This window comes from Actinia tenebrosa, unplaced genomic scaffold (assembly GCF_029948245.1).
Source record: "Actinia tenebrosa isolate PJP-AT-01 unplaced genomic scaffold, QUT_ActTen_1.0 PGA_scaffold4__44_contigs__length_22323623, whole genome shotgun sequence".
In the NCBI taxonomy this organism is placed as follows: domain Eukaryota; kingdom Metazoa; phylum Cnidaria; class Anthozoa; order Actiniaria; family Actiniidae; genus Actinia; species Actinia tenebrosa.
The window spans coordinates 5084540-5109119 of NW_028292581.1; the positions used below are offsets into that span (position 1 = coordinate 5084540).

At 36.0% G+C, this 24580-nt stretch overlaps 1 long non-coding RNA gene across 3 annotated transcripts; it reads right to left on the bottom strand.

The window, feature by feature from the left end:
- Window positions 1-3141: 3141 nt before the first annotated feature.
- On the bottom strand, window positions 3142-19428 carry LOC116298334 (uncharacterized). Of its 3 annotated transcripts, none has more exons than XR_004197322.2 (3): window positions 19274-19428; window positions 3619-3865; window positions 3142-3524 (listed from the first exon to the last, which is right to left on the bottom strand). It is a non-coding gene; the product is annotated as an uncharacterized LOC116298334 (long non-coding RNA). The 3 variants fall into 3 exon arrangements; XR_004197323.2 differs by lacking the exon at window positions 19274-19428 and adding an exon at window positions 12530-12647; XR_016121039.1 differs by lacking the exon at window positions 19274-19428 and adding an exon at window positions 7012-7138.
- Window positions 19429-24580: the final 5152 nt, after the last annotated feature.

Consider the following 24580-nt stretch of genomic DNA (forward strand, 5'->3'; position numbering starts at 1 on the left):
TTAAACAAAGAAGCGATACTCTTTGGAATGACACATGGTCTGAAATGGGAAAAAAATAAAAAGGTCTTTTGGTTACGATATTTAGAAAGAAACTTAGGATATGCCTACATCATATTGATACTAAGTTAAGTAGTTCCCTTAATTCTGATTAAGCTTGGAACAAAAAAAGTTTGATGCCTAGGTCGTGGTCTGACCATGAATCCTTTGGTGTTTATTATGCATTTGGAATTATAGAGTTTGAAATCGCTGATTGCCCCTAGATTGCACGTAGTGTACTGAGGTCACCAAATAGTTTGGACAATTAGACATCTTTAGCATCAGGTTTACGTACCGCTTACCCCTAGTGGTCAGGCCTAGAAACACACCCACAAACATGGAGAATCACTCAGCATAAATGAAATTCAATATGGCTGCATTTCCAGCAACAACTTCGTTATGAAGCTTTGCTAAATGTTGAAAGTTTGACGGAAAACGCTAGGCTTTGCGGTGCTAGCAAGAACATCGTGCTACAGGTCTCTATTGTATAGACCTTGCCGGTGCTCACGCGGCTGCCATGTTGACAGGAAGAGTAGATTTAGCAACTTTAGACGTAGCCTCGCATTCAAGTGCTCAAGAATAAACATGGCTACCGCTTGAGTAAGGCCCATTGTCGTACAAATGTACTGAAACTCTTCCATAACTTATCGACTTCATTGGACTTGATTGTTTGATGCTTGTCCTATATTGTAATATAGTGTTTCACCCAACTTGTGTAAAATATTATTTTCTTTTTGAAAAATCCTTGAGAAGGCTTAATATCTTATCCTATAAATCCCATTGATAAAACTGTTGTACATTTGCACGGCAATTTAATTGATGAACTGAGGGTGGTTAACTGTACATAGTACAACAAGAGAATACTTCAGTTTCGAAATTCTCTGTTGCACAGTGCTAACCTCAATCGTGTAAATAATATTCATGTGTCACTTCAAGTCACAACAGTGTTCGTATAGAAGCATGTGGATGTTACGTCATAACCACCGTCTTGGTTCTATAACAAAGCATTTCTCGTTATCTTCTCTTGTTAGATCAACCAATTCAACATGGCAGTTGTTTCATTGTTTATTTCTCGAGGGACTTTGAGTCGTATGGTTGCACACACAGTATTTTTGAAGGTTTGATTTATCCCTTTTGGTATATGTTTAAGCAATGGTCAATGCTTAGCGTGCGTAAATCTATTTCAGTTATGGTGCACGTGGATAGTTGGGAGAGCACGATGGTAGCGTAAGAGTTGCACGAGGCGGAGCAGTTTAGCCGGGTGCATACGAGTGCTCCATACAATTTTTCTTCATATATGCAGAGCCAATCAGAGCGCGCGTTATATCTTAGTTATAAAAATGTTATGTGATAAAAATATTATACAATAACTTAAAAAATTCTCGCGCGCTGATTGGTTATTTTTTATCATCAATAAAAGGACAGACAGATAGCTGACGTCAACGCGCGCTCGCTATTTCGGTTGCTTGTTTTAATCGCTAACAATAAGACGTTTTTATCGTTTTCGCTAGTGTAAAGAACAAATAGACATCAGCGTTTTGTTTGTCTGTCCTCTTATTCACGAAAAATTTCGTCATCACATTGTCAAAGTAGTATGCGGATCCACACTACTTTGACAATGTGATGACGCAAATTATCGTCAATAAGAGGACTTACATAAAAAAAACTGACGTCTATTTGTCAATAGATAATAAATTGAGGCTTACCCTTAGTAAATGACAGGAGGCAAAAAATTGAGGCTTTCCTCCCTCCTGGGAAACTAAAGTAGAACAAAGAAGCGCGTATTGTAAGGATAAAAAATTAATTTATTCCACTTAATTCCTCTAGACCCCCTGGACATCCTCCTGGATATGTTGAATTATGTCATGGAAGTTTTAGGCTTCATTTGATCAGAATTGATGCTCTGGGTCGGTGACCTGGCATCAAGGGAGGTAATGGAGTTTTATTTCGCCAAGCCAGGTCACGTGTCAGCCCAAGGCCTCTCTTGTCGCATTACGTAACAACTTCCACCTTCCTTCCTTCCAACTAGTACATAAAGATACATTAGGGTACAGTAAGTCTCTGTGTGTGGTGTGAGAGGAGGGTGGAAGGGATGGGGATGCAATGGAAGGTCATCATTCCATCATAGAGGGTATAGTTTTCATCTGTTTTTAAAATATAATTGCTATCGATTAGGTACAAATAATAATTGCTTTACTAATAACGTTCGAAAATTTGCATTATATTATATCCACAACCTATAGTAATGAATCTTTCCATTATTTATAGCTTAGTGGTTATAGCCTCCCGAACGCTATGGGTAAGGGCACGGGTTTTATCAGTTACACTGATTTTACTGAGGTCCTCTCAGCTAGTAATTAGCAATTAAAGTTACCGCTGGGCGAGGTCAAATAGTGAGACTTCCTCAGAGCAATCTGAAGGTTATGAGTGTTAAAGGTGAAGAAAAAGAACTTAATTGGACTAGCGCTTTTTGAGACAGAATTTTACTCTGGCAGTGCCTACGTCATCATCCTTAGAGCGCTACCGTAAGCGAAAACAATTAGCTGCCAATCTATATCCTGATCAATATTAATAAGATGGACAGCTTTTAATATCGAAAGCCATAGTAGTTATGCAGGATAAGTGAATTCCTACTAAGGCGGGATGCGTTTACATTTGTTGAATCATTACATATCATGGCATCCACGACTTTTGCCATTTTCTTTTCATAGCTTGTGCCGAATATATTGTATTATATTAAAAAGCATTAATATATATAGTAAATATATATAATATCATAGTATCCTAACTAAGTGCGCAATCTGATTGGTTCAAAACCGTGCTCCCCACAGAACGGAGGGCGGCTCTTAAAGCAAACATAAGGAAACTAAATTGAAAATTACAGCTTCTATCTATATTATAAAACTCTCAGAACAGGTTTTTTCTGCGTTGCGAGTTTATGTATGAAAGAAATATGGGGCTCGCGCATCTCCTCCTCCTCTTTCGTGTGTGTTGTATTACCAAAGGGAGCTCGCCGAAATTCTCAGTTGATTAATTTGTCAGCACATCTGTTTATTGCGCACGCGCGTTTGAGTTTACCAACCCAGAGAGACCACTGTGTCAAGGTTATTGTCATAATATTCGTATTATTTATTTCGTATGCTTTTCATGGCATTAAGACCATAAAATCTTGATAGTTAGGACAATTTTACTTCTAATAAATTATTCGTATAATTTACATTATAATTCGTTTTAGACAATATAAATACTTATTGTTTAATCTTTACAAACAATCATTATGGTATCAATCACGTATCGAGTCATATGATTTAAGGTGTTTGCCAGTAACTTTGATCGGTGTCTCGTCTAGTGAAGGGGATGGGTAATGGCTGTGTTTGATTCAGTGTTTACTTGATGTGTCAGTAGAGTCCTAGTTGTCGTCTCGGAACAAGTCTCTCAGATATGAACTTTTCAGTTCTTCAGGAGGGTATTGTAGACCTAGGCGTGACCTATGAGCAAATGACATATTAGATTACATTGAACCACACCGCACTGCACCGCACCGCACCGCACCGCACCGCACCACCGCACCATTATACTTACCCAGTCGTCCCTCCTCGATATTCTTCGGGCCCCGAGAAAGCCATCTGATTTCTTCTCTTGTTTCTGAGGTTTCGTTTGCAAAATCGTCCGTATCGTCTGCTTCCAAAATCGCATTTGTTATCAGCACTACATAGCATACTAAAGGCGATGATCAATACGAGGATTACTGATAGCACTCTTTCTTGGTACATTGTATTCAGGTGAGGTTTTGTCCAACTTTCGACTTAATTCTCAATAGATGCTGCAGCTACGAGAAAAGAGAATATTAATTTTTAATGTCGTAATAGGCCGCGATAAAAAATACCACCGTCACCTTTCCATCCCTCCATCCCTCCATCCCTCCATCCCTCCATCCCCATCCCTCCATCCCATCCCTCCATCCCTCCATCCCTCCATCCCTCCATCCCTCCATCCCTCCATCCCTCCATCCCTCCATCCCTCCATCCCTCCATCCCTCCATCCCTCCATCCCTCCATCCCTCCATCCCTCCATCCCTCCATCCCTCCATCCCTCCATCCCTCCATCCCTCCATCCCTATCTCCCTCCATCCCTCCATCCCTACCTCCCTACCTCCCTCCTTCCCTCCCTCCATCCATCCATCCATCCCTCCCTCCCTCACTCCCTCCCTCCCTCACTCCCTCCATTCCTCCATCCATCCATCCATCCATCCATCCATCCATCCATCCATCCATCCATCCATTCATCCACCCATCCAACCATCCACCCACCCATCCATCAATCCATCCATCCATCAATCCATCCATCCATCCATCCATCCACGGCTGCTCTCGAAATCTCAATCAAAATTAAAAATAATCAGAAATATATAGGATGATTAAAAGGCAATAACTAATACAATCAAGTTCTTGCTCATACATACGCTTCCACAGCACGTAGCATCTTCAAAGTCTATATCAACCACATATTATAGTTCTCTATACCTACTTAGTGTTTTAATAGAAAGTAGTACGCGCGCCTAGGTGTATAATTGACCGTCTCTTTTATTCATGATTCATTGGTGGGCACTGTAGATGAGGTTCAGCCTGTTCATGGCGGACATTAAGTAGTATGGTGAACAAACGTAAAGCCGCAAATGAAGATCACAAGAAAATTTGCTCAAAAAACAAATATTATCTAAAAAAATGGATCTGAGTGCCTTTCTTGGCTGACATTAAAAGAGAGAATTGAACATCATTTCATAGATCGTTTGGTTTGAAAAAGGTCAAAAGATTTGATTTCAGAGCTTCTATACAGGGCTTCAGAAAAAGCGATTGTTGGAGACCTCGCCTATTTATAGACCGAGTAGGCGCGTCGGGATTTTAGGATTGACGCTGGGCTCGCCCTTTTATGTAAAGGTACACCATTCAGCATACTCTAAATTAAACTACACAAGATTAGATCAGAAACTATCATACCTTGAAATTCTTCTTCTCTTAAATAGATAGAGTTAAAAAGAGTTTAGACGAATCGAAAGAGATTGCAGGTGCCTTTCTTGTATAAGAAAGATTGAGGCAGTCTCTCTTGTTACGATATATGTGTTTTGACTGTTTTGTCCCGAGGGGAAGTGGAGTCTAAACCGCTGATCAATCTTGCACAGGTTAAAAAAAATTTCCCACGTTGACCAAAGTGTGTAAATAAATTCAGTGATTGTATTGTCATTTGTCATTGCTAACATGTTGTTTTAAGAGTATTTTTTCAAATATAACTCAATGTTCTATTTGGCAAGATCGTTTTATCTTGCTTGTACTAATAATCATTCAAAATTTGATGGTTCCATATTATCAAATGAAGCAGATTGTACGGAAAACGTGTGTGCATAGCATGAGACAACGCTTCCCGCTAGAATTTGTTCATCCGTTAATTATCAAACACCCACAAACCACCGAATACTTCCAAACATAATTATCCTTTGTAGGTGACCTTAAACGCTAAAGTAAACACCAAAATGCCGAAAATCAAGACTAATCAACCAACCCAGTTAGTCAATATAGTAAAACTTCATTTGGCCCGTTATACACATGTTTTCATAAAATTATTTAGGCTAATTTCGAGGTTTTGTAAAACTTAGGTCACTGAAGATGTGGGCAGCAAAAGTTTTTAGTCCCCGCATTTTTAAAAATTTGTCATATAATTCTCTCCGTATTCTTCTCAGGGAGCTTTTCGCCAGATAATTAAATTCTGTCTGTTTTAATTAGAGAATTTACCGATGAGGATTTGGTAATTCAAAGTACGAAAACATCTTAAAACATCTGTTGGAAACTATAGGAAGGATATGGAGAGTCTGACGAACGAAGATAAAAAACTGGACCAGCTTTTTTTCAATATGCAAGAACGTGTTGAAATGTTCACTTGCTATAAAGAAAATTTCTTTGAACCTCAGCGATTGAGCTCCTACATTAATTTTTCAGAACTGGTCACCTCCGTTACTATCTTAGCTCTTCACATCTTATTGTGTTTGATAACATCATTGAGTTGTTTTGGTTTAATGATTTTTGTATTCTAACCTTCCTTGATTGGCTGTGCCGTTTAAAGAATAACCTAAAACCAGTGAATACGTCCAAGAAAACGTTTTCTTTGTTTGCTTTGTTTTATGGGATTATTTTTCTTCTTGTTAAGATCTATATATACCGACAAGGCTGAATAACAAAATGTATCATATAAAATGCGCTAAACCGGCGAAGCAGGTGTTTCTCAGATTGAGCTAAATTACAAAATATTGACTAGTAAGATAACTTTATTGGCGTCCCATTATACATCCCTCATAGAGGCCGGCAGACCAAATAATGAACTATACAAAATACGAATGCTTTGCATGTATTAAAAAAAACTCAACTTGTGTTGAACTGACGTGTTGGCGAAGAATTCCTAATATTTTGTTTAGCTATTTCAAATTTTTTCCAAAGAAGAAAAAACATCTTTAGGAAATAATCCAGGGTAATTAATAATGTTTGCTTTTGTCGACCTTTTTCACCAGACATAACTAAAGTTAATAACCCTTTTCTTGAAAAATAACGTAGAAGTGGAAGTAGGCTATTATTTTGCACGCTATCTAACGTTTAAAAACATCCAACGCCTGAAACGCTTGAAAGAACATTTGGACATTTCTCCGATTTATATATTTTTTAAAAATCTGTAAATTTGTTTTTTGATGTGTTGATGTGAGATGCGTTGGGCATTATATTATATATTATATTTTTCTAGACTAAAATCGCAAGGAAAAATAGGTAGCCGACTAGCAACTCAATGGCGAGGAATTAATTCAAGGTCGTCTAAAAAAAAAAAAAAAAAAACACGAAAACTAGTATAGCGGAGTTGTCGCTCTCTGTATACAAGAAAAATTGAATAGAATATAGATAGATAATACTTGAAAAACATAAATCTCTTGTTACCTACTTGCGTTCTTGCAATCAATGTACAGATTTTTGTGATGTACCAGGGAGGATTAAGCCAAGTTAAGACGTACAGTGAGCGACCGTACCTTGAGCGAATGACTCAAGCAACACTTGCAGCGACTCTTTATAGATACCATATCATTAACACTAGGCGATAAGCTTATCGCAATGCATTCACTCCCAAAAACTATCAAATAAAGGGGGAAGAAGATAAGCCGGATAAAACTTTTTGTAAAGAGTCGGTATCGCGCGCGTGGTGAAGTAAAGGGGATTATAGAAGAACGTTGACAAGATGTAATAGATGCTGCGTTCGCCAAAAGAGACAATACACGAGTAAACGACTAAAGAATCGTCGTGAACGAAAAAGAAGTCAAAACTTTGTTCATTTTAGGGCGTGCTGGATGCTGGCGGAAGTCAAAACACAATGCAAAAATCCACTAAATCTTTATGTGTATATCTGTATATTGTAAAGTGACACGTCTTTGTTTTAATAAAGTATTTATTATTTAAAAAAAAAAAAAAAAAAAAAAAAAAAAAAAAAAAATCCACTAAATCTTTATTCAACTAAATCAAAAATATGTAATTTTGGAATATTTATAAACGAAAGTAAACCAGATAGTAAGTATTTCCTGGGGTCTTGATCGGCACGCACCAGCATTTATTCTCCGCTGTAAACAACGATAGAGATACTAAACTTCAACACTTATCTTTATACCAGTGGTGACACCTAACCTAATAAGTACATAATACGTCATAAGCAAAGGGCTAAAAATAGATGGATACGATAGGTTAATTTAGAAACACGCCTCTTTGATTTTCTCTTCGCTTTTATCGAAAATTCTAGATGATCAGAAATATTGAAGATTCATTTATTTGCTTATTTAATTTACTTGTTATAATAAATTTCTCTACTTTTCTCACTTGGGCTTTAGCTTATTCGTAACTATTTATTTTGGGGTCAGAAGTACTTCCTCATTTGCGCATGCGGAAGTAAAAAGCCATCTTCATTTCGACTTTTTCTTTAATTATCTTTTGCGAAGTCGGAAAAAAAAAAAACACTTTTTACGACTGAGTACCTTTACTAATACCGCAAATAAAAATGAAAACGGCGTTTTAGACGAAAAAGAAAAAGGAAAAAGTCGGAAGCCATCGATCTGTCGTTGATGGCTGGATGTTTAGGGTCATTAAGCACACGTAGAGCTGACAGGAACATTAAAACAGGATGCAAAATAAAAAAAAGTGTGTCAAGGAGAACAGGCGCCAAAACATTTATAATCAACCGTACAATTATTTAGCAAACATGTAGCAAGATTATGTCTTCGATCTTTGTGTTATTCCTACTAAGCTTCAAACTCCCGCAGGGGTCATTTACTTCCAAACCCTTGACAGAATTAAGGAAAAAGTTAACAAACACACTGAACGTATCACAGGTGTTTGTAAGATAAACTTGGTTATATTTATCATGCATCCACTAGCCATTTTTCTGCTTAATCCCACTTGAAAAAAGGTGTCTTCTCGAAGAAGTCAGTCTTCTTCCAGTTTGTTTCATATCGTTTTCAAAGATAAGGGGGTTTCGTTGGGTTTTCTAAGAATTATCGGTAATATTTCTTAAAATCAGGAAATATTTTTTTTGGAAAGAAAAACAGGCTAGTATACTACTAGAGTTAGTAAAAAATATGTAAAAAGATAAATAAATAAATAAAATAAAAATAACTGAAATTTAGCCTTAAGAAACTATAAATGATGGCAAAAAATCTACCAAGTGCCTGGAAATTAATCAGACTAAATTCAACTTAAGTATTCTTTGGGACTTTTATTACATCGTAAAGTCTGGATTAAATTCTTTATTGGCGGCAATTTATATAATATATAAATTTACTAAAAGTGGAGCTCCCAATGGACACAGGGAACCCAATTTAGATAAAACTGAAAGGTGAAAATTAAATCGGGGAAAAAATCTTCAATTATTCTTTCAATTCGAGAGATGAAGATAATGTCCTTCATAAAGAAACAATCAAATCGAAATGCATTACACCGTTTTCTTAGCACGAGTCTTTGTTTTCGACCTTACTACTCTCCCACTTACTAACTCTCCCACCTAGGAATTTTTCACATGTACACAAGCCATCACCGGGCACCCAACGGGGTTTGAAAAATTTTTCAACTTTATTTTTACGCTTTGAAGTCCTGGTTAATATTACTTGAAACATATATGAACATATATTACCTTTTTTTTAAATTGGTAATTGTCAACACCTTAGCCAACTTTTACGTTCTATTTACTTCCCATTAGTCTTTATCTGACTGCAATAAGGAAGGCTATGATTTTCAAACTGATGGAAATGACATTTTTCTGTTTTATAGTTGTTGAACACTTTGAGAAAAAGGTAAGAAAATAAACCGAAATTCTTGCTAGAGAAATCAAACTTTTGCAACGCCATGTTCAATCACACAGGAAGCCCGACAACGACTACAGGAAGCCCAAAATCAAGATTGACATAATTTTTGATTAAAATAATTTGCCCAAAATTAAGATTTCTTATCAGGGAATTTTTTTGATTTTCTTTCTGATTTCCTTTCAGCTAGTGACAAATGATATCATATAAAGATTAATGGGACGCGTTCACGATTACGTATAAAAGGTACGATTTCATATATACGAAAAAAAAAAAAGAAAAAAAAAAATCATATTTTTGGGTTTCCTCGTTGTCGCAATGCCGACTGAAAAACGAAACAAAAAAGTCAGATAATCCAATAAAATATCGGGTTTAGTGAAATTTACCTTGGATGTGTTTCATTCAAATTCAAATTTAGGAGATTTTTGAAGTTTTTAAGGACAAATCAACACTAAAAACAGACTTGAAAACTGGTTAAAGAAGGTGGGCAAAATATAAGCTTACTTATACTTCTGTCACATAACGATGCTTGCTTATTCATAGGAAGAGTTATGTTTTTATATGAACCGTATTTTTACCGCAATGAAAATATATACATTAATGTTTTGATAGCACCAGAGATTATTAACTTACAAAACTACTCGAATTTGCGAGGCCCTGAACGGCAAAACCAAATGTTTCAGTATAGAAAAAATCCTTTTATTATCCTAATTTTTCATTCTTCAGTAATTGGCATTTGTAAATGATTTCGAATATATTTTTTACATGTCCCTCAACGACACAAATATAAGCTCATTTGTATTGTCATACTATCTAGAAAAGCAAAATAAATGGCGAATATTTGGCGTATAAGCTTATATATTCCTTTTTATATTTCATTCAATATTGAGATAAATTAACTATTTAGATACTCTAAAACTATTGAATAAATGTCGAGCCATGAAAAATAGTCTCAAACATAGTCAATAATAGTCAAGCCATGATAAATCAACTCGATGGGTTACCAATTTTGCTTGAGTATGATGCTTCGCCTGTGCGGGCCGGAGCTCCGCTAAAAATAACCAGATTTGAAACAAGCTCAGTTGTTGTATAAGTTTTATGGCAGGGTTTAGTTGGTTTAACAGATTAAAGTGTGTTTGCAGCTCAGCTAAAAATGACCACCTACAGCCTCCCTTAATGATACCTGTATTGTTATTGGACTTTCATTTCTCGAACTCTGGACTCTTGAAATTAAACCGATTTAGCTTGGGCGTAATGTTTTCCCATTTCAGACCACATGTTATTCCTTATTGACTCCGACGAAGGACTAACGTCCGAAACGTCAGTCTAACTGTCTTTCGTACCTACGGTGATAAAATTATCTACTACGACACATTTTATCCCTTATAGTATCATTTCTTTGCCTAATGGTTGCACCGGAGAAGACACGTGAATGTGATGAATCAACTCAAACAAAGCCGAATCTTATTTTTTGGTGATGGAATAACACGTGGTCTGAAATGTGTAACTACGGCCATGATAAAAAAGATTGTCTTTTGTTATTTAACAAAAATGAGAGAATGTCTTTTGTAATCTGATTCTCTTTAAAATAGTCGTCTTTTTGCCTTTTTTTCTTAGAGGGTGTTAAAATGAGACTTATTAGTAGGCGATCCTATTGTTATGGGCCGACTTTTTGGGTATCCCCTGAGGAAAGGAAAAGATGTCCCTAGCACTGCACTATGGTCAACTTATCTTCATGTAAAATGTCTGTATTTTTCTTTGAACGTCAGTATTTGGAACGTAATTGTCTCAAGACAAAAAAAGTTCCCAACCCACTACGCATTGTCAAATAGATTAATGTCAAAAGGTGGGTGTTTTGAATACCTTAACGCAGACAACAGTGTTGGAGCTAATAAAGTGGACAACTGAAATATTTTCTCATCGAATGGCATCTCTAATCAAGTTTCCTAGTATATATTTTTACTTCCTTCGAATGCAAATATTTGGCTTTGAAGCAGAGATCTATACGCTGTTGACAGAATCTTATTGTTGTATCAGATTTTTACAATTCCTTTGTCGGGAATCCCTGTGCCACAGCCAAGCCCTTATACTACGTTATGCGAAGTTTATAAGAGGTCCCTAACAAAGACGTGAAGTTTCCTTTCCTTGCTATATTCTTCAATTGAATGCTTGAAGGAAAAAAGGAAAGAAACCGTAGACCTTTTAATATCAGATCAAACGTTTCTTAGCCAAATAATCTTATTTAATTATCAAGTATAGTGTTATAACAACAAACAGGTGGAAACTTGATATGACGAAGAAGATATCGAAAAAAAAAAAAAAAAACTTTTTTTTTGTTTCTTAAAGAATTAAGGCAAAATTGAACACAATTGACTTTACAGAATATACAGATTGAAAGCAAATAATAAGAAAGGAAGAGTTTCAGCTCCTTCAGCTATAAACGTCAATAAAGTGTTGCGTTTGGTGTCAACCGAGTCAAATCGTTCAGTTGAGAGACAGTGACATTGTCTCCAAAGCGGAAGGAAAAATCGTGAAGGAAAATTTGATGGGAATAAACATGTCAAAAAAAGAAGTGAAGAAAGAAATGAAAAGTCAATTCATTTGCTATGAAACGGAAAGTCAAAAGCGGTTTTTGGTTTACTGCCATAACTAGAAGAAAATCCAAGATAGTAGGCTGTCATCGTTACAAGACAGAAGAGCAAATGTCATAGAACTGAAGAAGTAGGATATTTGAGTAAAACACCTTGACAATTTTTGAGGGTGAATGATCAATGAGAAACGACTAAATCAAACCAGTTTCTTCCAATGGAAGCGAAAAAGAACTCATAGAAAGTCTACTAAGGCTTCGCCATTATTTGCTCATGATGCGTCGAATTCTATCGCGGATCTCAGCGTAGTAACTTCAAGTTAGGAAACATTGATTCCATTATGAAGTTGACGATTGGCAGCCCGGCAATTACCAAAGGAGAAGATCGCGATTCATTCGAGTTGGAACGACCAAAGTCGAGGGGAGTCGAGATAGGGGATAGAAAACTAAGAATGCCTCACCGAATTCGATCAAACGGTTCCTTTAACACGTTTTTTTAGTAACTTTGAGTAGTTTATACTCTTGACAGCACTTACCAGTAAGAACTTGAAGTCCGCCACCTTCGTTCAGGGTTCACAGTTTGAAGTGAGTAGTTCGTTCTCACAGCAGGTTTATATTTAACTCAAGTTCAAGTTCCTTTAGATTTAAAGACAGTATCAGGAAGTATTGATGAACAAGAAGCCATTCATTATTTAGCGATCGTTTCCTTACATTTTTCCTAATGGTTTTAGTTCAAATTAATGAATGAGCTGCGACATCACGAATGACTTAAAAAAACTCTTAACTTAAATTCACGCAAAGTGTTTTATCAATCCCTCATCTGCAAAACTACTTAACCTACCAGCTTGTTATATTGTTTTTACGATCAAATAATTTATAACCAGTGACTAAATCGGATATATTTATATATGGTCGAATGACCTTTGAAGGAAATGGGAGTGTTTGCTGACGCACAGAAACTGACGGCGTTTCCCGCCGAAGAGTTGAAAAGGATTTACGAGATTTTAGTGCTTTTTAATTTCGATCATAAAATCGAGCAAAAAGAAAACCAAATGACGTTCGGACGTGCTCAAGTTACCGCTTCTACGCTCTGCATTTTATGGCCATCTAACCGACGGATATGGACTGGAATAACGATGTTTTATGGTATTGAAGGATTTTAAGAATATATAAATACAGTTTTTCAGATATTTGGAAGATATGTTTTTGTTCTTTTGGAATGTATAGCGTTTGTTTAGACAGTTAATGCATGACGTAGCTATGAGGTTCAGCCCTGATATGCAAGCTGTTGCCTGAAGACAATTCCAGTATGACGGAACAAGAGAACAACCGAAATGAAATAAAGTCAAGGTTAAAAGTATTTCACACATAGAATGACCTAATATGTAGATATCAAAAAAACAAAAATGCACAATTGAATTTTTCGTTTTCCGGGTACTATCGATTGCAGAATTTACAAATATATGATTACCAGTCATATTAATCTAAAAGTTAGTGTTTCTCATGTTTCAACGTTTGTGACAGTGAAGGCAATATATTTTTATTGAGCGTGTTGTGTTGTGCGGCAGTGGGGTGGCTTGGCGTGGTGTCAGAGTGTTCTGTGCAGCGTAGCGTGAGGTCATGTGATGCTTTGTGTGAAATGGTGTTGTGTTTTGTGTGTTGTGCTGTGTGATGTGTGATATGCGGTGGTGTAGTGTGGTGTCAGTGTTCTGTGCAGCGTAGCGTGTTGTCATGTGATGCTTTGTGTGCTATGGTGTTGTATTGTATTTTGCTGTGCTGTGTGATGTGGGGTAGCTTGGCGTGGGGTCATTGCTTTGTGTGCTATGGTGTTTTGTGTTTTGTGTGTTGTGCTGTGTGATGTGCAGTGTGTAGTGTGGTGTCAGTGTTATGTGCAGCGTAGCGTGTTGTCATGTGATGCTTCGTGTGCTATGGTGTTGTACTGTATTTTGCTGTGCTGTGTGATGTGGGATAGCGTGGCGTGGGGTCAGTGTTGTGTGTAGTGTAGCGTGATGTCATGCGATATGAAATTGGCATCAGTGCTTTGTCAGAAGATTTTGTAATTAAGGTCAAGAGGTCTGGCCGGAATCATGTTATTATCTCATCTAAATTACTAAGGCTAACACTACAGGTTCTTTTAAGACCAATTATGTAAGTATGACTCCTTGTTAATTGGATGCGAGTCAAAATACAAACACTCTAATTGCCTCGATTATGGCGAACTTGCTTTCTGAACGTTCCATGCAATACTCCAATTGTCTTTCAGCTTGACTCGCTGTTATACCGCGGTAACGATTTCTCGAGCAACTTCTTGTTGGGTGAGAAACGTTGTTTCAGATTGCAGACGAGCATATTGAGTGTGTTATACACGCTGGCTCAAATTATATTTTTGCAGAAAAGATAGAACTACGCAAGACAAGTTGCAACGTATGGCGATTCCGTGTGTAACATCTTTCCAAGTTGTAAGACAAGTACTGACGAAAAATCTGTCCTGTGCCAATCAATTTTTTACTCCCATGTTCACGTCAACATGCACTTAATTATCTTGTCTACTGCATTTCTGAACAGAAGAGGTGGTTTCTAAAACCCCAATTAAATTGTCGAAAAATGCTATTATGCATTAATTGATGTGCGATCGTATTTAAAAACATTTGTGCCGTTGCAAACTTTATGCAACAATGGACAAGACGTACACCAAAGTTTTCTTTGACTATATTCAATTTGTTTTGGCCTTCCACGGGCTGCCGGTATTAAGCTAAAAGAAAAAGTATCAGCATACCTGCAGCATTAACAGCTTTTCCGCTAATCGGTGCTATTATAACCTTTATAACCTTTGATTTGAGTTCTGCATTAAAAATATAGTAACGACAATACGGATGGCTGTTACGCTAAAATATCGTGAAAAAATTCTGTACCAGACAATAAATAATTCAAGAGAACTAGGTGCAAATGAATTTAAAAAGCTTTATGTTGCAACTCTTTAGGATGACCGATAATGGCTAAGAATGTCAAGAGGATATGAGAGCCGCCCATCGTTTGATACCCCTTCTTGAGAATAACGTTTGATGTACGCCGAAAAGAAATACCTAAGATAGTTGAATAATCGATAGTTGAATTTATTATTCTAGAATTTCCATTCGCAGTAAAGAGCCCTTAAATTTGTTAAACGTATAGATGATACCATGCAAAGACAAAAGCGAACTTTCACAATGAAAATGCCAACTTAATGTTTTCAATTTTGCTGATATTGGTGGGTTTATTCACTTTTGCTCACTTTTGCTGTGAATCTTAATTCTTAAAAATTCAATCCAAATTTCTATGGATTTGACATCTTGGGAATTCCGAGAGTTAATCAATTTCTCGGCGACTCTACTTTATTAAGCATACAAGAACACTAGTTTACAAGTTGAAGTTAAGCTGAAGTTCCTGCATAAAATGTAGAGCCATGCCAACAGCAAGAATATAACATAAAAAGTGCTTTACCTTTGATACAGCCTCACTCCAAAATTAGTTTTTAAGCAGTCCTATTTGGATGATTTTTTAAAAAGCTTCTTGTCTGAGTTCTGATCTCTACTATTTACTTTTATTTAATGGTCATTTTTTTTCGCATTTACGAAAAACTAATGGAAGCCAATTTCAATGAACCTTGCAACCGACTGAAGTGTATAGAGGCTTTGCAGCATCACGTGATGGCAGCCATGACAGGAGGCAGGAACAATTGAATCTGGTCTAATCTGATTTACATGAGAAAGAATTCAGTTTCCCAGGGGAAAATGACTCTATTGTTGTGCCTCCTGTCATGGCTGCCATCACGTGATGCTGCAAAGCCTCTAATAAAGGAGTAATTATTGCATATTATGATATATATGGTTGGATTAAAATATGGTTGGTGATTGACTGTGCAATCGAGAATAGTGATTTGATACTGTCCAGAAACTCATAAGGGGGATGAAACATGTAACATTGTAACCATGCTCCGGATTATTCGAATATGCAAATTATGTACTTTGATACCATATTTGGAATTAAGAGTTTGGTTCCAAATTGGCTGCTTTCTCTTACACATCAAACGATTTCCTGTCTTTCAGACGAGATTAACTGATTTTTCAATCAATAGACCTATCCCGAATTCGCTTGACTGACCACGAAACAATGGTTTGAAGTCGAGACTGAACTTGATTATTTTATTCATCAAGTTCAACCTTGACTTGAAACCATTGTTTCGTGACCAATCAAGCGACTGATTCGGGAAAGGTCTATTGGGATATTTGGGATATACATCTTTCTTTAATTTAGTTTTGGGAATTTTTGAAGCAAAAGAACGTGATTTACTGTACAGAAATTTGTCAAGAAAAAAGTAGAATATTCCGGGACATCGAACAGAAACAAAAAACCAAAAAAAAAAAAAAAAAAAAAAAATGCATGGGCGTTATACGTTTCAAACCCCCATGTGAGCTTCTGATGCTCTTCTCACGATTCTCCATATAAACCAGCTGCTCTGAAATAGTGACGTAGAAATTGCGTCACTACAAAACTGAGGCGTCATAAAGCCTTCGAAAGTTTACAAGAGAATAATAAAAACAAGCTAACCATTGGAATAAAACTCATGAATTACTGTGTCACTGTTATCAAGCGAAATCCTGGAAATCCGTAATTTCAAAAGGAAAAGTGACACTAGTTTTTGCGGTTTTTCAATTCTGATTGGTTCGCATTTTTTTCTCAGATAAACTGGATATCGTAGCCATGTAACCACGTGTTAAATCACACATCGCGGACCACTTGACAATTTGCGTGTTAGCAAGAAATATTGCGAGTAGCCAATACGAATTAAAAGTCTTAAACGAAACACCAAAGAATAAAAAGGAAAATGTAAAAATAAATGACGTCTCGACTATATCCGTTGCAAAGAAATCAACTATAGCACAGAACCAAAATATTTGTCACCCACTCGTATCGCAAATTCCGAACAATTAAGTTCCTTTGCCTAATGAATTGTTTAATTAAACAGAAATCTCTGCCTACACATGGCATTAGTTCCTCCCACATCAAACTTGTGCGTATTTTTGGAAACCAAACGTGTGCACACAACACCAGTTCAAAACTAATAAAACAGTATTCTGATGGAATTCATGAAGCGATAACGAGTAGAAGAAGCCGAGGACTTTTTTTGCTTTAAATCATCTTCTCATAAAATTTGCTTGACCGATTCTTGTTTAATGTGAGTAAAATGTGAGCAAAATCAAAAATACTTGTATGACATTATTGTAATCGAGGCGGGATAATGAGTACAAAAAGAAGCGGAGATTGTTTGCTCAAAAAATCTTCGCATAAAATTTGCTGGACTGTTTTTTTTACCCTCTTTTGATTGGAGTAAAATGTGAGCAAAATCAAGAATACTAGTATACACCGAATCAAAATATGGCGAAATGCTCTGACTAGCGACTGACTAGCCTCTCATACGTGTGAAAACGCTTTTCCGTTTCCAAGTGAACACGAGGCTAGTAAGTGCAGAACAATAGTTATTCAAATTGGTCGCCATATTTCGATTCGGTGAATATAAAAGCATTTTTATTAGTGTGGAAACTCTATATACTTGGTGCTACAATCATGTGCTCTTGTGGGTTAAATTACGATGAACTTACAAACCGATGCGTTTTTAAAAACAATAATCAAACTGTTTGAAAAGTAGCGTTTTCAAGGGCCCACGCCATACTTGTTCAAATACAATAACTTCATCTAATTTCCCGTAACAGCCAATAAATATGGTAATAGTTCATTTAAAAACATTATAAACCACGCTTTCATTTAAAGAAAATAAAACCAAAGCTGCAATGACATAGTAATTCGGCTGGCAGCCATAAACATACTCTTCTTGACCTTCTGAATAGAACTGAAATATGACTAATGTTTAAATAAACCTGAGAAAAAATTGAACGCGGTTCAATTAAAAATTCGATTAAAAAACCTAGAAAATAACTGATTAACTGGCAATAATCATGTTAACCAAAACAAGAGATAATTTTTACTGACGGACCAGACTTTACTGAGCTTTCTAGGGCTATGTTTAAAAAAAAATATTAAGCTATATTTGCGAAAAAAATTTTTCTTTGATACTTCATTTGTAGGCATGTTCAATTTTTCGAGCCATTCCATTCATAGTTAAAGACACGCCAGCTTTTCCAAACGGATTGCGATTTTGATTTGTTTTATAGATAATTCAAACACATTTTTACGAACTAATTTCCTGTCCAAGAGTCGTCGAGGATCCTTAGCGGAACTCGCTTGCTCTCAAGAGGGGAAAAACATTAACAATAAGTTTAAAGAAACTTGAAAAGTTAAGGTCCTCAATAAGACAGAACGTACAGAAGAAGAAGAAGAAAAAAAAAGGTTTTTTAACGTCAGAGTCGAAATTGTTTTCTAAAGTTATTTGTGATATCATCATAGTACTGAAAAAGTGTGGGAGAGAACGAGAAGAAGAAAGAAGAAGAAGAAGAAGAAGAAGAAGAAGGAGAAGGAGAAGAAGAAGTAGACAAACGAAAAGAAAAGAAATAAATAAAGACAAAGTCGAATACTAAAAGATTACACAAATAATGACAATAACAGAAGAAAGGGAAGGTGCCGGGTTTAAAACTGTAGATAAAATATGTCTAACACTGATCTAGGTTTAAAACACATTTTCTGAGCTAAAAAAATACCGAACGTCTTCCCCAGGGACAGATTAGTAGACAGCCGCAATAAACACTGGACTTTGCGTAAGGAACGACTTTTAGCAGCACTTAATTCTAAGCCACATTTAATTGAAGATAACTACAAGATTTGAAAGGGTTATAAAAGCAATAAGTGCTCCCTCGAGCAGTAAATCAGTCAATCTGCCTTAAAGGCAGCGTCTTTCGCTGACAGCCAAAATCCTATTTCTATGAGAACTACTTTCTTAAAGCTGCCTATTTTCAAAAAAATGGATTTTAAGACTATTTAGGATATTAGGAATTAAAAAGAATGAAGTTAGAGCATTTGATTTGAAAAGTAGCTTTTGGAAAACATGGAATGTTGATAAAGATCAATGATCAACGCAGTTTAGGCGTTTGTGCCGACAGTGAATAAAAAAGACCAAAGAATGATTGTTAAAATGAATATAGCGCAAAACCTGGATGGATTACATCCCGCTGAAAGCATGCAATCCTACTCTGATATCAGTCATCGTAAAAGAGACTCTTGAAATCTTAGATCTCCTATGTTAATAATAATAACTATAGAATTAGAAAACAGGTTATCAGTGTACTCACTGTGAGTCAAGACTTGGTGGTGAACTGGAGTGCAAGAATCAGAAGATTTTATCAAGAAATCGCTTGGCACCCTGTTTGGTATCTTAATTTAGTTGTTCCACACCTTTTGAGCTCACGTTATGGAGTGTTCATTTTGGGCCAAGCCATTCAATATATGCAAAGAAAGCACCTGTCCATAGTGTGTTGCCTTCTAGAATTACATCATATCCGCCTCAAAAATCAACTACCTATTGCCTCTCTAGCTAAAGTTACAATTGTTTTGAAACATTTGGACTGTAATTGGAAGCCCCCTCTATGAAGTGCACACAAGGGCTTTAGTAATGCCAAAGGCGTGCAGTCTTCTTGTTTCCCGGTACTTGAAGCGAAAGAAAAGGAGTCATTTGACTAGACGTCGTCACACACGCTTGGCCATCGTAGAATTGACTTACTAATTAATGTTTATTAACGCGTTCTCGAGATGAAAAGGACTGATCAGTTGCCGAGTCGTACCGTTATTAACTTATCAACGGGCGCTAATCACATTCATCTTTGATATGCCATGAGTATTTGACTTGATAAAAGCATCCACGATGAACTCATGTCTGAGAAATGGACTTTATGAATCTTTATCAAAAATAAAAACCTAATTCAAAAAACTTTGTCATCTCCGAAGGCGACAGGCAATAGGAGGTAGTCGAAAAGCGATAGGAGATAGGTCATTTCAAGATCCAAGAATCACTGGAATGACTTGTGTTTCTGCTTCTTATTCTCGTCAAGAACATGGAACTTAGTAATGAGACTGATTCGATGTTCTTTGCATTCAACGAAACCATTTCCTTATCGGAATGACCTCCTATCGACTAGGCCCCATTGGCGATGACAATTTTTTTTAACATAGGTCATAGAGTTTTTACTTTTTTATGGTTTAAAAAAAAAAATTTCCATCTTTTATAGTCATATATAATGGATGTCATACTTTCAAAAACATCTTGAATGTTTTGGTTTAATGAAAATGTTTTTGGGTATTGAACTTGGAGCAGGTGAAGGCCCACCAACGCCTAAAGTTTCACTCATTCATGAAGTCCAAACAATTCCGTGTTATAGCACAGTATATTTTTCTTCAGTAATTTTTGTTTTGAAACGTTTTAACCAAAACAAATTAACTTAAGAATCGTATCAAAACCTATTTCCTAGACACAAATGGAAAACTCGTAATTTTTGGCAGCAGAGATCGATTTGAAGTCACTTTAGGAACCAGAGCAAGCACGATTAACAGGCTAAATGAGTGTAAATGAATTATACATTTCAAGGTAAATCTGTTTCAGCTCAGTGTTTTGAAAGGCCATATCTTCAAATTAACAATCATATTCAATTACCAATCTCCGCTGCTATCTAAACATAAATGAAAAAAAGTAATTTTCAAACTCAATGAGCATTTTTGAGTGTTTCTTTTTAAATCAAAAAGTAAACATCCCCTGCCTTTTGTTCGCCCTCAAAAAGCTTGCTTTCTGTTCGGACATCTTCGCCAACAAAGAACAAAACTTAACAGCTTCAATTCCGCTAAAATTAGAAAGTGAATAAGTTGGCATAATTATAGATTATTGAACAAACAAACGAAAGCTACAGTATAATGTCACGGTTGATTTGAACAGCGGAGATAGCTATACGGTAATGTCGGCCGTGATTGTACTGTTCTCATGGTATACCGACATGACAAACTTATGTAATCGAATAAAATTATGTCCCAGATAAATGAGAACTAATATATATACTGAGTTACTAGATCCTTCGACCACTCAACTCAGAATTCACTTTAAGCCAGTTTAATGTCGATAGAAACTTCAAATGTTCGATCTTATCGAGGTATTTGGAGTAATTTTCTCGAGGTTCACTTGCTTAGTTCTTTTCTATCACGCCTTTCCAATGGATTTCTAGTCTCTTCCGATAAATCTGTAGTACTACTTTATTCTAAAAAATACAGGGTTTTCAAGGTTAATTAAAAAAAAAAAGAAAAAAAGAAAGACATATTTCTTTTTGAAGGAAACCGATACAGACTAGGTGGTTGGACAGGCGATAGAGAGCCGGTTGGCCCTGCTTATGGCTCGATTATTCCGGTCGACTTACTGCTGTCAAAATGAAATAGAAAATTGAACTGAATGTTACTAGTCACTAGTTTATTTTCAAAGCCATTTTTTTTACTTAGAATATTCTATTTAAAAGATCCGTTACAGTTCCATTAACGATTAAAAATCACTTTTCAAAAGTCAAACACTACGGAGTCGCATTTTTCCATAATACGATATATCTGACAAAATGACCTCGATGTCTGGCGATCGGCGCATCTCATTCTTCATAAAACATTTATGAACCAACAAAACTTCTCCTATTTCTTTAATCTCTTTGCTACCAAAAGCAAGATTCAGCACACAAATAAGAACAAAACAGCATTAATAGACTATTACTATGGCTCAAAGTAATTACCACGAAATAAAAATATAGAAATTCTTCCATTCATCACAGCACGCAACACGAGGCTAGTAACATGCGTATTAAACTCAAACCTAATGATTCCATTGTCTGGAATGGGTTATAATTTTTTTCATTGATTTAGTTCCTTATACCTATTCAATCGTGGTTTTTTTTACAATGAAGTATTGACTAAAACTTAGTTTAATCGAGTTTCCTAATACGCAATTGTGGTATACTCTTCAAAGATACTTGGCTTATTGGTGCAGATGTTATGGAGTTGAATACAGTGGTCACTTAGGGAAACATGGAGGATAGATAATGCATGCAGTAAGGAAGGCGTTGGCTAGGGAGACTGAATCTCAACTGGCTTTCGTAAAAACGCTTTTTATTTTTGTTCTTTGCATTGGGTCGTTCTGTCATTGAACCCAGTTAATGGTGTTTTTTATAAGTTTTCTCTTACGAATAGTTTTTTTTTCCGAAGCGTTTTCAATCTGCAGCCAACTAAATTTCAATTCGAAATTTCACGTTGAATATATAAAACTAAAACTGTTTTAGCTTGTTTCGAAACAAGTGGGGAAAGACCCTTTAAAGTCCAAACATTTTTATCCGATATCGTTACTTGAAAACATTTGAGACTTCATAAAGAATCGACTGATTGAGATATTTGTAATATAATTTTGGATTTTTTCTGGTCTTAACAAGTTGTGAGGCTATCAACTTGAAAACTTATATTAGCCTAATATAGTCTCAAATGTTTTCAAGTAACGATATTCGCAGCTTGTCTATCTTTGAGCACAAACGTTTGAATCCAACCTCGGGTAAAATAATTCTTTTTCTTCATTTTTTTGTTTTGTTTAAGGATATAAAACTACTGTCAGATAAATGATACTATTAGGAAAAAAGAATAAATAAATAAAAAAATAAAAAGGAAAACAAACCTTTTTTGGGTCATTATCATTTCCTCGATGACAAAAGGCGGTCAGGATGTCAGACTAAGGCCTCATTTTAGACATAATTTTGTCATAATATTCGGCTTAATTCAACAACATTTGTCACTTATTGAATTCAATTTTTATAGCATCTGACTCGAGGCAATAGCCCACAATCAGCGTAAAACTTTTATGTCTTAATAGTTTGAAGTAACAGCCCTCAAAGTTTAGCCATTATGTTAAAACCGTCCAAGTACATGTGTACTGCCTGGAGTACTAAAAGTTTTTCATTAATGTGTTGACGTTTTTTCCACCAATTTCAATCTTTTAACTGGAACACCATTTTAACTTCACTTAAAAATATATTTAATTGTCGAGATCTGTTTTGACAAAAGCCCTTGAGAGATTTTTTGCGTGAGTTTAAAAGTTAATATCTAGCGGTCCCATTGACAATATAACAAAATAACATAGATTAAATTTTAATGCGCCAAAACAATGAAAATATTTGAAAGCTTAATACTTATATGCAGAACAAATATAAAATCAAACGTCAGTGGAAATCGACAGTTTTTCGATAGATTTTGGTATGACGTAATGTACTACAGCTACCAGAATCCCTTGCACACTTTTTTATGTTCATTCGAAAACTATATATATATATGTGTGTGTGTGTGTGTGTGTGTGTGAAGTAAATCCGGTAGATCTAATTTTGTTAGTTTTATATTATGTTTCCAATTGATGGTGTTTTTTTTCAACAAACAACTGTTTTTGTTCCTAAAGGAAATACTTGATGTTTTCTGACATGTTTTATGTATAAATTGCCGTATCGGGTTTTCTGCAGCATGCATTTACTATACACATATTTTATCAAAGGATACTTATAGTTCTCAGTTTCTCAGTGGGGTATTTGTTAATATTACCAAACGAATGCATACATGCATTTGCTAAATGTTTTCTGGATCATAGCGTTATTTGTAGTATTGTTTATGCGTTATTCAATATTCTATGCATTGTAGGTTAATTAGCGCTTGAATTAAAGTCCCACCCTCCCTTATTTATTAGTACATTCATTCATTCGTTCGCACAATAGTTATTCGTTTTTTAACTCATAAACGCTTTTTCTTTAATGGCGTAAGTAAATTAGTCTTTTTTCATTCTCATTTAAATTATAAATTCAAAAACAATTTCGTTTGTCTAACAAAAAGCTGTAGTTTACGCTAGATGAAGATCAAAACTTTACAAGAGCTTAAAATTTGGTGTCCGCTATTACTAGGCTGTAACGTCCCTTCTTCACCTTAATACATAGAATAATATTAGAAAATATGGACGATAAGACTGAAGCTGAAAGCGTGTTATCTGTGTCTACGAATGCACGGTGAAACGCCTGTCAGTGTGCAACTAAATACCTCGCTTTCCCATGATGCCACACTAATTTGTCCCTAGTATCGAGGGAAGCGCACCGGTTAAACTCATCTTACATCTCTGGGATTTCAGGTTTGATTTCTGGACTAGGAAAAAGTGTAAATAGAGCTAATTTATAAGTTCTCAGACTCCCTTATTCCACGGTTCTCCTCGGCTTTAACTCCCTACTTATATATTATTCTCTGTTGAGTGTGGTGGCGATGCGATTTACATTCGCTCACCTCATCCCCCAACCTGATAAAATATTCTACAAAGGAATGAATCTCAGCTCCATCAAAAGTGCTATGACACACTTAGTTGTCGTCTTCCTCACTGGAGGCTGTGACACACTTAGTTGTATTCCTTCTCACAGGGGGCTATGACACACTTAGTTGTCTTCCTCCTCACTGGAGGCTATGACACACTTAGTTGTATTCCTTCTCACAGGGGGCTATGACACACTTAGTTGTCTTCCTCCTCACTGGAGGCTATGACACACTTAGTTGTCGTCCTTCTCACAGGAGGGCAT